The following is an 18,433-nucleotide window of genomic DNA, read 5'->3' on the forward strand; positions in this document are numbered from 1 at the left end:
ATGTGGTACCACCCAAAATCCAAAAGTCATTAATTTTAATTACCTCTAAGGTTCCGGACGTTACACCATGTGACAAAAGTCCATTTCTCACGATCCGATGTAGCTCACTCTGCTTAAGCTTCATTTTTCTCTTACATCGTGCAATATCATCAAAATGTGATCATCATATCTTGTATTAAGAGTCTATCAATAAGAACTTGTAAAACAATGGAGTTAGATAATGGATGTACCTGAAGTAGAGTCATAAGAAATTGACTTTACCATCTTGGTGTTGGGTTTTCTACGAATTAAATACACTCTAAACTATGTAGCGAAAAAATCGAAACTACAAGACACCTTATTGTACATGAAACCTGTGGATACATGGTTTCTTGCTAATTACATCTACCCTAGAAAACGAAAATACAAAAAAGAAAAACCTACATCTTATGTATCCCTTGATCTCCATGCTTCATATCTTGATCCTCCATGAAGTTACGTGGATGAGAAGACCCAAACCAGAATCCCTCTAATGGTATTACAACCAATAACACCAAAGAGTAGAATAAAAATAACTAGGATAAGGGTTAATTCATAAACCCTAAGAGGGTTAGAAATCATCCTTATAGGACAAGGAAGAAGGGTTGGTGAAACTTCAAGCCACGGTGCAAGGAAGAATGAAATCCCTAATGCCCTATTTATAGCCTTAGATCTGTTACTAGGTTTTGTACTCCTTCCCATGTGAGATACGAGCCTAACCATGAAATTCACTCATTTTCCCATGTGTGATGGAGTGATTTTCATCCAACCCTAATTCTATAAGGGTTCTAGAACATTCCTGATTAACCAACTAACGATTAATGAATATTCACCCTTTAATTAATTCAACTCTTAATTAATTTCCAAAATTTATTTCCAATTAGTTTCTAATTAATTATTAACCATAATAATTAATAAACCAATTTCTACTTCATTTATTCTGCTCAATTTGGGTCTTGAGGGTAACCCAAAAGAACCCTGTTATTATTTGAAATATTACCAATAGTTAATGACATTGGACACTCTTTCCAACAGTCGTCCACTTGGACAGGTCATCAACTATAAGAGCAGCAATACTTCTCCGTTAATCAACAGAGAGTTAGCCATCCAATGCAACTACTGAACTCTTGATCTAATCAGATTTAGACCTTAAATAAGTGGTCAACTATTCCTTCGTTCTATGATATGTGTATGAACTCGAGACATGGATAATGGTCAATCTAAGAATTCAAGAATATGTTTCCCGATATAGATTTGTGATGAATATATCCGACTACTAAATTAAATGCATCAATTCCAGTTAGGGCTTGGCCAAGCACTTTATATGTCATCACCAAATCATCGAGGGGCCCATATATATCGCTTGTCTTGTTAAGGCAGAAGGAACAAATAAACTTCGACTACATAGTTTTTGTCTATTTCATCATGTCATACATAGACATACCCTTTATGACTACCAGTTATAGATAACCTTGGATTAGACCAACACATAACATAATCATAGAGAAAAACCCCACATGTATCAAGGTTTGATGAATAGAAGATATTAGAATCTTAGAATTACTCGTGACTAGATCCAGAAAGTAATTTCTAAGCGCGGGTTGGTCCTATACTTAAATATCTATTAAGTACTCATAAGTGTTATGGAAATACTCATGACGGTCATCAATCACTACTTACTTCCAAGAGTATGAACGACTGTGGATGTTTGAGTAAATTAAGACTCAAGATGTGGGTTACAAACATGCAAAAGGAGAACACAGTGATAATTTAATTGAAATGACTGATCTTCATAATATATATTAAGAGCTTCGCTTAATAATCACCAAATGGAATTAAAACTTATACTGCTTAATTTCTCAGGTTTAAAATAAACTAAATTACGAGCACTTAAGCCAATTCATTTACAAATCTAATGCCTCTTGACTTTGACTGATTATCAGACTTGGTTAGTGACATTGGCTTATCGAATGTATCGACAAGATTATCTTTCGATATGATGCATTAACTACGATGTATTTACATTTGACTCACTATCAAATGTGTTGGTACTTACTGAGTATTTGTCTTGTGAGCTTGTGTGACTTGGTATCCATACTCGAGGTAAGTTCACCCTTATGGTCACAAGAAACTTCAAAAGGACCATCACTGATTGAATTTCAACAAAGATGTCACTATTGAATCTCTTTTAGTCACATTATCTTCTTTGTAATTCAACCATATGCAACATATCTTAAGTTTAATAAATCCACTTTGGTGTATTTCCTGGTACTCTTCTAAGCTAAAACTTCACCATTCAGAAAAGCACGAATTCCGACTGCGAACAAAATCGTCTTTATCAATGTGGAACTTAGCATCAATGTAACCGTTATGATGATCTCTTTCATACTAACAAGATCCTTTCCTCTATCCTTATAGGACACTTAAGAATGTTTTGATCTTGATTCGTTGATTCTTGCCAAATTGATCTAATCCAACTTGTCATGCTCAAGTAGGGATGAGCAAAGGAACCGACTGGGCTAGAACCAGCCCGGGAACCAAACTTCGTGGAAAATAGGAACCGAACCTCCAGTTCAACCGGTTCTAGTTCTATCGGTTTTAGTACCTACCAATTCTTGTTGTGTCTTCAATGTTGGAACCGATCCTCAAGAAATAGCAAAATATTGTTCCAGTTTTTGCCGGTTCTACCGGTTCTAGTTCTTACCAGTTCCCAGTTCCAAAAATCCACAAGAATATCATCTTCTTCCCGGCCCAACCGATTCCATTGGGTTCTGTTGGCCGGTTCCCTGGTCCATATACTTATCCCTATGCTCAAGGCATACGATTCATCAAATATGGTACATGTTATGACATATATGATCGATCCCATTGTAAAACCATGTGGGACACGAATCATAACCTCTATATCAATAGTAGAACTAGGAACATAGCATCTCTTAATGTTATATCATGTCTTATTAAGTATGAAATCCTTTTGAGTTCTGCATGTCGAGTTTCCTTAAGATTCCATGTACTCTTGCTTAATCCAATGAATCAGTTTGATCAACCTCCATAGATCCTTATATAATGTGTATGTTTTGTATCTCCCATTTATATCATAGCAAAATGATTCCCATACAAAGCCAAGCTTCTACACTTGCTAATTTAGAACATAGTCTCCTATAAATTGTACACAATCTATGTACAAAACAAGGGTGACTACAGTGCTCCCACTAGCAATGACATATATTTGGATCATCTATGTTTCTCGAAATGCAAACTCCTTGAACATTCTCATTGAAACAAAGATTCCAATTACTCTCACTAGCTTTGACATATGTATGGTTTATATTTATTTCTCTAAATTTAAACTCCTTGAACTTTCTCATTGAAACAATGATCCCACCTGAGATGCTTATCTCGGTCCATTAATGAACTTATTAATCTTACACATCTTGTACTACCTATCTTGGTTTGATTATTTGTTTGTTCCTATCCATTTATGTCTCTTCTTCAAGATCCATTTATACCTAATGGTTAAGGTCAAGTTCTTGATCAACCAAGTTTTCACATACATGGACTGAATCTTGCTTCCATTTTGTAGCCTTTAGGGCCTACCATAACTTTTGATAGCTCTGATTGCTCCATACCAACGACTCATTTACCTCAATAATATAAACTCTTATATAGCTAGGTGTATGATGTCCTCTATCATATCTATAAGGAAAAAGTGGATATATGTCAGTTACCTCAAAATCTCTTTCAATTCCAAATTGAATACTAAGTCCAACTTTGGATATCAGTATACCTCCCGTTAGCCCTTTTGGATATCAGCTCCCTGTACTGGAAGATTGCCCTTCGAGAAACATAAACTCTCAAAAGGATTGTTAAACAGTTATCCAAAATTCTTGATGGGTTCTCCAACGAGATCAGACATCTCTATTCTAAGTTCTAGATTATCGAGCGCTTCACGAAGAGCATAAGCCTTATAATCATACACTTCCGTATGTTCATGTGAGGAAAAAATCTCACTTCACATATCATAGAGTGTTTAATGAACCTAATTAGTTGGTACAACACAAAAGGACTTCTCGTAACACTATTCATGGTACAATCAATGAATTGTTAGTAAGCATAGTGTCACTCATCTAATACAAAATCAATGAATGATTTGTTTTTCTATCCAATTAAAAATTCCTAGTGGTAGTTTTCTGGTGGAGATGGCTTGTGAGACTCTTTCACAATTCCTTAGATGATCGATAAAGTTTTGAATGAGATGATCACGGTCCTATCTCATCCCAATGCCCAGTTGATTCACTATTTCGTTTTATGAGAGATTTGAATACATGAAAGGTTCCAGACTCATGTTCATATGAATTTGGTATGACCATGTATCGTTGTTTAATCTGAACGGTCCATTAGTGAAAAATAATTCCAATAGATATTCACATCACCCAGTGATGTATTCATCATTTATCATGATAAACAATATTTGCATTTATCATAAGACTCTAGGTCAAATGATATCGAAAATCCGATCCAACTGGATACTTGGTAATGCGCTTCCCATTTATGTATCCAAGACTATGTTTCCACAAATACATTTCGCCCAAACCTTTTGGATGTATTTGAATTAGTGCATATTATGGTCTCTTTGAACGATCCATTAGTTAAACTAATTTCAATAGATATTCGCATAATAATACATCTTATTGAAATACTTGAATCATCTTTGAACTGTTGTTACTATACTTGCTTCATAGATTTCATGACTTTCCTTTAACATGTTTTACATTTAAATAATTTAGAACATTCTCATGAAACATAGTATAAATAATTTGAATTATAAGACCATAGACTAATCATTTAAGAAAAGAATTGTCTTTTGATCCTATAAATAGTAGCTAGGGCTTGGTATTCATGATCAAATTTATCTTCTTCATGCTTCAGTCTTCTTACTCCATTTAAGTCACTGCGCATTCTTGCAAATGTCGGTACTTAATCCTTATTAAAAATACTGAAATGATTATAGGTAGTTTTCAATGGTATTATGAATTCATATATTAGAATGAACATTAAACATGGGAGAACTAGTTGTCTTTTGATCCTATGGATAGTAGCACCGACTCGTAATCCATGATCAAATTAATCTCTCCATGTTTTGGTCCTTTAACTTCATATATATATATATATATATATATATATATATATATATATATATATATATATATATATATATATATATATATATATATATATATTGTGCATGTATGCTTTCTTAGTCCTTTCTTGTTATGGAAACAAATAGCTATCAGAATATGTCTCAGAATAAGCTTCCTTTTTCCTTGACATTTTGGGCATAGATTAGGTTAAACAACACTAATCTCCTTTTAACCCATATGCAGTTGGCTTTCTTCTTCTTGACCCTTGTATTCATGATAGTAAAATATGGAGTGTTTTGAAGTTTGAGTTTCTATTATTGTCCATGTTAGTTCCAAAAGGAAATGTCAACATGCTACACAACTCCTTAATGGACATTCCAAGTTGTTCATATCAAAATAAAAGTGAACTAATTATATGGACATGTCAGCTTGTCGACTAACCATAGTCAACTCCTGACTCAAGGAAATTCCATTTTACTTCAACATGTCAGTTTACAACGTACACTTGATAACTGCTCTTTCTAATAGTTTAGAATGAAATGTTTAAAGTAACCTAGGAAGAGCTTTATCAAAGGCATGATCTTTTCTTTCACTTAGGATAACTATTCCCAAACTTCGAATTTGATAAGATTGATCATCCCCATAGCTAATCCTCTAAATGGTTTTATAGTAATAGATTTTAGTGGATAAGGTTATAGACATCATTCAATATCAATTTCCACTTTAATTTGTTTTACTTATCCTCGGAAAATAATCACCCTAAATAAAATTATTTTAGAAGGCTAGGATCCATATTTGGCTCCATGATGTGTACAGGGATGCCGTAAACACGCCATAAAGTTATTTAGGTAGGAAAATCCCTTTTCCAATGGCATGCTAATCTCGGATTATGTTCATCTCGCTGCGGATCACTGAACAAATGGTGAAGCATCCATACAAATCACATAGTCCCAAGCTCAAGTTACTGTTGAGACTTGCAAGTTCCACATCATTCTCTACTTGTACTCTTAAATTGACGTGTCGGTTAACCACGCGAGCTCCATCAACAAGTTATGAAGAGAATGTGAACTTTTATGGATAACATAAGATTTACATTAAATAGATTGTGAATTAACCATGCAAAATCGCATGATACCCGACTCAAGTTACACTTAAGATACGTGAGTTCCACATCATTCTCAACTACACTCTAGATTGATGTGCCGATTAACCACATGAGCTCCACAAACAGAATATAAAGAGCATGCACAATTTTCATGGATAATATGAACTTCTCATTCTATTAATAAAACAGGAATTTGTTTTATGCTTATATTTATAATACTTTTTGATTGACCAATATCACCATTAAACTCTTTCAGTAACTCCATTCTCAAAATGCAATAGGGCGGTGAGGGTAGTAAGCGCAAAGCATATTAAAAACCGACCTCATTAGGAATCATAGAGACATCCTCAAACCCCTATATCAGAATAGACGAACCTAATCATGGTAAGACTAATAATGTCAATATTTAAACATGCGAGGACACATGTTGTAACTTTCTTATATATAATAGATACAATTCTAATTTATATAAATACAAGGGGTAAAACTCTTTAAATTTAGTTTTCTATTTTAATTTTTATTAATTGCGAGGATGCAATGTAACAATTAATAAATCACGAGGGGTTAATATTTAAATTTATAAATCTCTATTATAAATAATATTAAATATTTAAATTTACTATTTAAATAATAAATAAATATTCAAATTCAAATCTCTATTTAATAATATTTATTATTTTCTAGATTTAAAAAAAAACATTTTAAATTTGGTAATTATCCATATCATATATCTTCAAGTTTGAAAAAAAAAAGGAAAAACCCTAATCCGGGCTGCTCACGTCGTGAGCTGCGACAAAGGGTTTTTTCAGTTACACATTTTTCAATCTTTCTTCTTTCATTTAATTTCAAACAAGCATTTACAGAAAATATGGATCTAAGGTGAATGTAATCATGAACCAATGGCTCTGATACCATTGTTGGGTTTTCTACGCATGAAATAGACTCTAAACTAGGTAGCAGAAAAATCACAAGTACAATATACCTAAGTGTACATGCAACCTATGGATCTATGGTTTCATGTTAGTTACATCTACCCTAGAAAATGAGAATACAAAGAAGAAAAACATACCTGTCGTTGATCTCCATGCTTGAGATCTTGATCCTCCATGAAGTTGCTTGGATGAGAGGGCCCAAACCAGAATCTGTCTAATGGTATTACACCCAATGATAGCAAAGAGTGGAATAAAAATAACTAGTAGAAGGGTCAATTTCACAAAACCTAGAGGGTTGGAAATCGTCCCTATGGGAAGAGGAAGAAGGGTTGGCGAAACATCATGCCAAGGTGCGAGGAAGAATGAAATCCCTAATATCTTATTTTTAGCCTTGGATCCTTTCCTAGGTTTTGTACTCCTTCCCATGTGGGATATGGACCTAACGATGATATTCGCTCCTTTTCCCATGTGGTATGGAGTGATTTTCATCCAACCATAATTCCATAAGGGTTCTGTAACATTCCTAATTAACCAACTATCGATTAATGAATATTCAACCCTTTATTTAATTAAACTGTTATTTAATTCCCAAAATTTATTTCCAATTAGTTTCTAATGAATTATTAACCATCATAATTAATAAATCCATTTCTCCTTTATTTATTCTACTCAATTTGGGTCTTGAGGGAAAATCAAAAAGAACCTATTATTATTAGAAATATTACCAATAGTTAATGACCTTAGACACTATTTACAACACTTTGAGGTCCTTTAGGTACTTTGGGCAACTTCACAACCAATGTCCCTTCAATTGGCGGTAGAAACAAAAGAACTCTTTGGGGTTAACATATGAAATGATCCCATAACAAGCATTTCTCTTTACCATACGATCAAACGGTTTGATCTTTGACAACCCCTTTCTATTGGGAAGAGAAATCTTTTCTGGACCACCAATGTCACCATTGCCAATGTTCATGGAAACCTTAGAATTTGACCCTATAAGCATCTCTACTTCAGATGTGTTCTTAAGCATTTACACTTTAGCAACCATCAACATTTAGGTCAGATCAATTAGGGTTACATCGAGGTTCTTCATATAAAAGTTCTCAATGAACTGATCATATGACTTTGGAAGCGAGAGAAGAACCAAATCCAAGGCTTTCTCCCTTAGGAAATAACACAGATTCTATCCAACTTGTCAATGTATGACTTCATTTCCAGAACATGCATACATACAAAATTTCCACTTTGATGTCTACATGCCAATAAGGCTCGAGTAGTATTATTTCTCTCAACTTGGGGAAAAGTTTATTTTGGGAGAGTCACATGTGGAAGAGGTGGAAGAGTTGAAGAAGCATGATGTCCAATTCCACCATTACTTGAAGAAGAGAAGACATTTTAAACTTGATCAGAATGTGGAAGACCATCTTCAGAAGATTGCAGAAAACCATTTATATAAGAACGAGGAAGACCATTTCTATCTTCATAATTCATCTAAAAATGGGAAAATAGAATTCAAGTTAGTTGATTTGAAGCCTTAATTATTAACCCATAATTTAAATTAAGTTTAGGATCCATATTTTCGATTCGAACTTTGAAGAGGGATGCCATAATCAAATTCGAATCTATTTTAGGTAGGTTAGGCTTTTTCCAATTTAAATCTTATGAAACTCCTATATCTTTTGATATTCATTGAATCTTATTAATGTCATGCTGAATCTCAGATTATGCTCTCACTTTTGTAACTGGGATGCCAATGATCACAAATGAGATGTGAATAACCATGCAAACCCGCTTGACAACCTCGATGTCATTTATCATCTCACATTGATGTGTCGGTTAACCACTAACGCTTCAACAACAATGATAATTTATGATTTGTACCATCATTCAAATTTACAGTCCCAAATTAGTGTTTCGGTTATCCACACATGCTCCACTAACGACATGTAAAGATTGATATGCGTTTTCATGGATTAGCATACAATTTCACATTTTTTCCTAAAGTAACTAGAGTGAGACTTTAAAGAAAACTGTAGTACTTTATATCATTATACTTTTAATGAGGTTATGTCCTATCAAACTTATTTGGATAACGACCCTCCACCACATAAGAGAGTGATGGGTGAAAAAGACACTCATTCAACGGTCATTTTATATGCCATTTGCTTATAAGCTCTTTATAATATGGTTTCGTGAATGACGTCTACTATTGATTCGACTAACTTTTCTTATACATATAGTAATTAAACTTTTAATTATATATATATATATATATATATATATATATATATATATGTATATATATATATATATATATATATATGTATATATATATATATATAAGGTGTGTTTTAAAACTTTTCAAAATACAAGGTTTAAATATTAATTATCTGCATTAAAAATTTAATTAATTAATATTAAACCAATTATGATTTAATCTTTATCTTTTAATTAAACTATTAATTAAATTAATTGAAATCAATTATGATTGAATCTTTATCTTTTAATTAAACTATTAATTAAATTATTTTAAATGAATTATGATTTAATCTTTATCTTTTTATTAAACTTTTAATTAAATTAATTTAAATCATTTAGGGATTAAACAATTATTTAAATTAAACAATTAATAAAATAATTTAAATTTCATTTTTATCCAAAACTCTACTAATTTTTTAAAATTTAGGGTTTAGCTTTATTGGGTGTTAAGAAACCCTAGCAAAATCGAAAATCTCATGGGCTAGGGTTTATTTTCGATAAACTCTGATTTTTTGATTCATTCATTTTATGCACAATCAACACGAAACTATGGCTCTTATACCACTGATGGGTTTTATAGGTTATAAATCTCTGCATGAGGTGTAACATATACATTCAGTTATCGTGTTATGTAATTTTAATAATGAATAATATTATGAAATATTATGTGATTTTGAGCGTTGAGTTCTAACATATAGTTTTTAATAAAAATGAAGTAAAACTATGTTTAGAATCACTCGGAAAATATTGGAAGTCTTATGAGATTCCAATCAAAAGTCAAATATTGAAAATTAACAGAAATATAAAGTTTAAAATAAGTAAAATTATATTAATGAAAGTTGTAAAGAATCTCGTTAGAAACATTTAGGCGAAAACCTCATCGAAATCCAAGTTATAAGGAAGAAGTTATGACTTATTGAAGTTTCGTGACAAAACCGACACAACATCTTATGACGTAAAAAGTGAGTTTTTGATAAACTACTTTTTAGCTTTTGTGATCTAAAATAAAGTCGTAGTATTCGTTAAACCGAGAATTTTCATAAAAAGAAAGTCTAAATCTGACTTCGTATGAGGAAGTTATGATTTTTCTAAGTTTCAGTATAGCAGTACACGGCTAAAAACTCGAAATAAAGATCGCGTGATTTTTAACCGACACAACCTAAATGAGAATCGAAGATCTCGTCGATAGTAGTTCAACGATAAAAAGACAGAAGAAAACGAACGTCAGATGAAAAGGTTATGAAATTTTAACGGACTTTTCCTGTATCGGCCCATTAAAATAATATAATTTTAAAAATAAAGACAAAATTAGCCGATGGGATCTAAATAAAAGTTGTAGAGAATAATTTCACCTACGTGTGGATCTAAAGAACGTCAAAAACGGAGCTCGTATGCGAAAGATATGTATTTTTGAAGTTCGGAGCACAAACATCGAGACCTGACTACATTCACGACGTGAATTATAAAAATTCACGCCATGAACTACTTGAACGACACCTTTCGAGCCTAGAAGGAACACGACAAGCCTAGGGGTTGATCGGGATCAAACTCACGACGTGAACAAGCATGATTCATGTCGTGAACCTCGAAATTCAGCCTATAAATAGAAAGCAAAGCCCTCCGGAAATGGTTGATACTTTTCATTCCTCTCTCACTCTATACTCCCTTTTAGCCTACTTTTAACCCCCCGAAGTCCAAATATCATCCCTGACACCCGAATCAAGTCCCGGCGCTCCGAAGTTCCCGATAAAATCATATTTTCAAGTCGAAACTCTGCCCGAGTAAGGCCCGATTTTCAACTAAAATCCCCGGTTTCGTCACAGAAAGTCATATTTAGAGCCGAAGTGCTGTCCAAATTATCATTTATTCCTTTGGTTATTTCACGGTGAGTTAAATATATAGGAACAATTGTATGTTATGTGTTATATATGATATGTGCTTTTCCGTGTTATCATCTCGTGTTATTATTTCCGCTATTATGGTAGCAAAGTTGTACCTTTGACCATGTGATCAGTGAAAGGACTTAGATTCACGGTGGTACTGGTATGTAGCCTCTGGCCATGTAGAGCATGTCTCGTAAGAGAATGACTTCTATTCTATGGCATTGGCAGAAGGTTAGACAGGGCTGGAAACCTGAAATCTACCAAAATGTTTAATCAGAAATTGTATGTCTTCTGTGCCATTTGGGCCGAAGCGTTATTGATGTATATCAAGTATTGAAATTTTATGTCTTATTCATTGATATGGAAAGCTTTTCGCATGATTCACATATGCCTTTGTTGTTCCTTTCTCCCTTTGTTTCTGTCATATTGTTATATATATGACATAACGTTATATTGTATCTATTATTGAACTCACTAAGCATCACCGCTTATCCCTCTTAGTGTTTAACTATTGCAGGTAATAAGAATCCAGTATAGACATATACTTTTAGAAGATTTTGAATAGATAATACTATTACTTTTGTATTTAGTACTCATGTATGTATAAAACTTTAATATCTTGGGTGGTTATGTAATATATAACACTTTGAAATAGTCGTTTTGTATCCATTCTTTTGTAATCAAATTATCAATGTAATATATTATTTATGAATATGCATGTAGCATGTTTTGGAGTGATAATAATGTCTTTAGTATGAAAGTTGGGTTCTTTCATGAAGCGGGAAAATACTTAACTCTTAAGTTCACATCCAATCTATTTGGATCTATGCTTTCTCTATTTATAGCAATAAACTATGAACACCAAGAACCCTAATGGCAACCTATTATAATATAAATATACATAAGATTAGGGTTACATACCTCTTGATTACTATACCAAATAATCACACCCATATCCTTCTTGAAAACCTTGGAAAGCAAGCACCAAAAGTTCAGTGCCTCTAATGGTTTGTACCCAAAACCCTAGAAACCCTAGAATGAAGAGAGGAAAGAGGAGAGATATATAATTTTCGTTCCTAAGATTGTAGGTAAAGGTATGAACGACAATAATGAGCCAATAGGTCATATTTATAACTAGGGGATCATAAGGATAAACCCTAATTTGAATTATAAAATAATAATATTTTAATATATTTAAATTCTTATCTCTATCAACAATCAAAAATATTCCAGAAACCTTAAAAAGGCACAAAGAAATTGTCCAACCCTAGAAACAATCTAGAATTGTTTGTATTGTTAATTATTGAACAATTACAATTCAATCATTGCACTTTTAATTAATTTCAATTAATTCCAAAATTTATTCCAATTAACTTCTGATTAATTATTAATTAAACAATGTTGTTTCTAGTTAATATATTAATATCATAATATATTAACAAATCTTTTATTTTTATTTATTAATCTCATAATAAATCAATAAATCAACCTCTCTCTCCAAAAGTCATTCTACACAATTACTAGTTCCCTAGACATCCTAAAAAGAACTTTGCTTCCATTTGCACCTTTATACAAATTTAGTTATATTCTTAGACACCTTAATCCAACACATTCATGTCTGCAGTTTGCGACCACACAAGAGTCCGTTGAATTTTGTTTATAAAATTCATGATTTGTACCTTATGTTCGTGCATAGGTGTTAGAGTAAAAATATGCATAGAAGCTTGTAAACCCATTATACATTTATGATTATAAACTCACTAAGAGTTTGCACTTTTTCCTATGTGAGACTTATTCCCACAACCATTTTATTTGCTACCTTTATTTTTAAATACTCATCTTTGAGCATCGGTATCTAATTCATATATACTCTGTTTTAGACACAACTAGGGGTGTAATTGAGTAAAGTCGAGATGAGTATTGCCAAGCTTGAAGCTCGACTAGCCTAAAATACTCAAGCTCGAAGTTCGACTCGAACTCGTCTCGAGCCTAAATTTGAAGCTCATAACTGACTTGTGAAATTCTTGATACTATCGAGCTTGGATTGCGAGCTCGGTTCGACTTGACTAAATTTAAATATAAAATAAAATAAAACCTTAAAAGCATAAAAATTTAAAAACATTCAACAAGCTTTTACATTGTTCAAAAAAACAAAAAATTTAAAATAAACCATCTAATGTCAATGTAAATGATATATTTTACTAATTTAAAAATATATAAATGATAAAAATGTAATATTATAAATACTCGATTAAGTTCACGGGCGTTATGAGCCGGGTATTTTACTACTCAAGCTTGACTCGATAAGGTACTTGAGTAGCTCGAGCTCAAGCTTGACTCGATTAAAGTCGAGTCGATTTCGAGTATTTTCCGAATCGGGCTCGAATTTCTTGTGAGTTGTCTTGTCTTGTTTACACTCCTAGACACAACATATATTGTTTTGAAACCCTCGTTGAAGAGAACATAACCCAAGAAGGATTAATAATATATAGTTAAATATGTCTAAAGTTTAATTACAATATATAGATTTTATTAAATTTCCCAACAAACATCTCTCCTAAAAGAGGGGTAATCATTTTAATTACCACACTACTAGAAAAAAGGCCTTTTACGACGCTCATTGCGCGTCGTAAAACGCTCAGACGACGCGCAAATGCGTGTCAAGGAAGGCCCTGTCATAAAGAGAGACGACGCGCTTTTGCGCGTCATCTATAGACGACGCGCATTTACGACGCGCATTTATGACGCGCATTTATGACGCGCATTTACGACGCGCGGTTATGACATGCAATGCGTATCAAGGAAGACCCTGTCATAAAGGAAGACGACACGCATTTGCGTGTCGTAACCTTATGACGCGCGTGTTTATGACACGCAATGCGTATCAAGGAAGCCCCTGTCAAGAAAGGCCATGTCATAAATGAAGATGACACACATTTTTGCGTATCATAATTTTAAATGTTTAAAAAAATATTATTTATAGATTTGCTTATTTTCAAATTAAATTTGTATTTAATGTTTAATAATAGATAATAAAATATCATATAAAAAAAATAGAATCCATTGCATAAATTTAATGTCATACAAATAATCATTCCATGGAAAGATAAAACAAATTAATAGAAGTTGTAACAAAAATTTACAAACAAATGGTAGCAAATATGTTATCAAAATTCCTACATTAATTAGTGCTAAGCTCTGATCCTCCGGTTGAATTCTGCAGTCAGGAAACGATTAAGACAAGTACACATTATTATAAAGTTCATTTATGATCCTCAAATAAAAAATAAAGCAACTACATATATTATTGGCCATGAGAGAAGTAACATTATAATAGATCTCAAGAAGCACATTGTTGCGAGCTGCCTGCAGAAAACCATGACAGACATAAAGACATGAGCATGAGCTTTGTTGTTGCTTTTATAAAAAATGAACTTATTCTATAGGTTATAAGATATAGTATAATTTTTAACTTTTAAGCATTTTATATATAGCTAGCATAAAGTAGAATTTGGAATCATTAAGAATATAATGAGTACTTTGTTGTTGGAAGAAGCCTAACCGTTGCATAATATTTTGACTCAAAAAGGAAAATGTGGCAAATTTACCTGTACAAAGCTAGAGACAGAAAGAAGTGGCTTCTCTCCAATCTTCTGATTTCTAGCCTGAAAATTAACAAAGAATTTAGCAACTTGTAAGGAATAAGGGAAAGAAGTACTACACTAAGTTCAGAACTTAAAAATCAATTAAGATAAGATGCAAATAATGAAAGCAGAATACCTAATAACTAGGCCAACAAGTTAGCATCATATATATTCAGGTGTAAACATATGAAAGATAAGTTTAGGTCACACAAAAGTTTTCCAAAACAAAAGCAGAAGATAAATATAATAAAATTAAGAAATGAAGAACATACATGTATTAGAAGCATGACAAGTGCAAAGATAACTTTTACAACTTCTGTCAGAAAGTTAACACTGATGGGGCTAAAATTGAATCTCCCATCAACCTTGGACATGTACACCAAAATCGGTTGTAAAAGATGATCAATTTAGTGAGGTATTGATCAATTATGTAACATGCAAACAGTACACAACTAACTATACCTAAATATTATCCGGTCAACGATGCATGGAATTTAAAGAGTTGTTTATGTTATGTGAAAGATATGTACTATAAATAGATACACAAAACACGTTCTTTATCTTGTCTTCTGGGATAAAGAACATTTTGCCCTTATTTTGAGTTATCTATTATTCTCTTATTGTAATTATGTATTATATACCCTTGTTCAGAAATAAGGTTATTTTGATCATTTTTAAATATGACCTAAAATATTACTCTTGTTCAAAACATGTTATTTAAATCAAGAATGAAATTAACCTAATTTATCATGTCACCGAGATAAAACAAGAGAGAAGAAATGACGAAAATACACTTGTGTGCATAACAAGAGCAGAATCAACCTAATTTATTTTGGGTGGAACGTGAACAGGGGGTGGACCAGGAAAAGGGTTAGCATGGGGATGCGATTTAAGTTATGATTATGTCAAAATTAATTATGCAACCTCTTTAGGCCCGGACAATCTTGATAAATGTTGGTCAAGAAAATGCAGCCACTGTAATTTTTTACTTAATTTTTTTGTTACCCGTGATGTAAAATGACGTAAATGAACACAATGAGGTTTACATTTTACATACATTGGAAAGGGCATATGAGCAGTCTATTACATCTTGGTAACCTGCATCCCCCTGTAAGGGCATATACATCATTTTACATCACGGGTAACAAAAAGTTAAGTAAAAAATTACCGTGGCTGCATTTGCTTGACCAGCATTTATCAAGACTGCCCGGGCCTAAAGAGGTTGCATAATTAATCTTGACATAATCATAACTTAAATCACATCCCCATGCTAACCCTGTTCCTGGTCCATCCCCTGTTCACGTTCCACCCAAAATAAACAAATAAATAACACAAGTTTCTTTTTTATTTAATGCAGAAAGAATGACTTAATAATAAAGTTACCTATGGATATTTGAATTTTGACAGTGCCATGAGCATCACCAGCCTCTTTCAGGTAATTACTAGCTACTGCCCTGGAACACTCCCGCATTTTCAGTATTTCAATTATCATGTATGGTGTTACTGTTACCTATCAAATGGAAGTGGCTGGCCTCTTTCCATAAGTAGAATATCTCCAAGTGCTATTCTAAGGGCATTTGAGTCAAAAAAAATCCCCACACACCCTGCAGCACAGGCTATCTGCCCCCAATTTGGATCCCTACCATAAATTACCACCTGATAAAACCAACCATAAAAAATCATCATTATATCATTGGAAGTAGTTATTTCACCTTGAAATAACAACATATTAAGTTATTAACCATCATGCATTGGTAAGTGAAGAAGATGCCACTGAACGTGCAATCTTTGCTGCTTCACTTTCACTCCCTGCACCACTTACTGTCACCTGCATAATTTCTCATTTCCATAAATACCCTTCTGCCCCCCCCCCCCCTAAAAAAAACAGACCTATATCAAACATGTTGCCCCTTCTCCATCCTATGCTATTGATTTGGCAAGCCCTTGCATTACCTTAACAAAAAAAACACTTGTAAAATGCATGTAACAACAAAAGGGTAAATTGGTAATTTAAACATACCGCATCAACCACATTTGTAGTTGGTTTCCTTCCGAACTGTGTAATGATGATATCCTGTTTGATCCAGATAAGCCACTAGCCAAAGCAATAATGGTATCATTGGTGCTAGTATCCCCATCTACCTGCAATATTTTAGTTATTAATACACATGTCATTGTTGGTTAAACGACTAAAATACCCTTTAATGATGCTACTACTTATAGTAATTTGGTTGAAACTTCGATTCACAGCAACCTGAACCATCTTTCGCTAGATGTTAGTATCTACACGAGCATCAGTCATTATAACCTGAAAATTGACATTTTTTTTAATCAATTAAAATTTTTTACAAAACATTTTGTGGTAATAAATTAATAATATGGCAATATTAGTACATACACCAAGAAGTGTTCCCATGTTTGGGTGGATCATTCCGGAACCTTTTGCCATTCCCCCGATTCTTATACCGCTTCCACCAACCTTAAAAAAATAACTTTTTTTAATAAAACGATAATAAATGAAATAAAAAAAAGTAAGCAAATAAATATAAATATGATACCTCAAACTCTACTGCTACACTCTTGCTCACAATATCAGCGGTTGTTATTGCTACATCTGGTGCATCTATCTCCTCTAACCATGCATATTCATCTTCTTTTCCATCAATCAACTCATCTCCACTTCCTGTCATTCCAATAAAGAATACAACAACCTTTACAAATTCACAAAATCAGGTAACAGATTATGCTCAACTTACCAAAACTGGAGTAGGGGTAATCTCGGTAATAAGTACATTTTCTTCCAGAATATTCTTCATACGGAGGTGTGAGAATGTCAAGTACAGCACAAGAGGTTATGGCAGTGAAGCAATGGAGGTTCCCTCCTGTTTCTGGATACAAAACTGAAGTGCTACATGGTGCTGGCAGGACTTTATCCACTGACAACTTCGCTAACCTAACTACTACATGAATTCCATCAACACTTTGCATTTTTGCACTTAAATTAAATGTTTTAAATATAGGTACAGAGATGATTTTTTCTGTAGAGTTAATTATGTTTCTAATCATTATGGAAGAACTAGAATCAGACCTAGAGCTCGAGCAATTCCCTTTGAATCCTTGGTGAGTGGTGGAAATGATGAATTAAAGAAAGTTTCACGTGAACATTTGGAGCAATATGGAGAAGTTGGATTGCGAACTCTTTGTTTGGCATATAAGGATTTAAGTCCAGACATGTATGAAACTTGGAATGAGAAATTTATTCAGTCAAAATCTGCTCTACGATATTGTGAAAGAAAATTGGATGAGGTAATAAATGAGATTCCATTTCCTTCAAAATTTACAAACAAAACAATATTTATATTTATATTTAAAAACATGTGAAACTCCAAAAAAAATAGGTGGCATAATTAATAGAAAATGATCTTACTTTAATTGGATGCACGACTAT

The 18,433-nt window shown here is 32.9% G+C and overlaps 1 pseudogene; it reads right to left on the minus strand.

The window, feature by feature from the left end:
- Nucleotides 1-13,453: 13,453 nt before the first annotated feature.
- On the minus strand, nt 13,454-17,801 carry LOC145049909 (arginine biosynthesis bifunctional protein ArgJ, chloroplastic-like; annotated as a pseudogene).
- Nucleotides 17,802-18,433: the final 632 nt, after the last annotated feature.

The sequence above is a fragment of the Lactuca serriola genome, chromosome 5 (genome assembly GCF_051521515.1).
Source record: "Lactuca serriola cultivar US96UC23 chromosome 5, Lser_US96UC23_V15, whole genome shotgun sequence".
NCBI classification, from domain to species: Eukaryota; Viridiplantae; Streptophyta; class Magnoliopsida; order Asterales; family Asteraceae; genus Lactuca; species Lactuca serriola.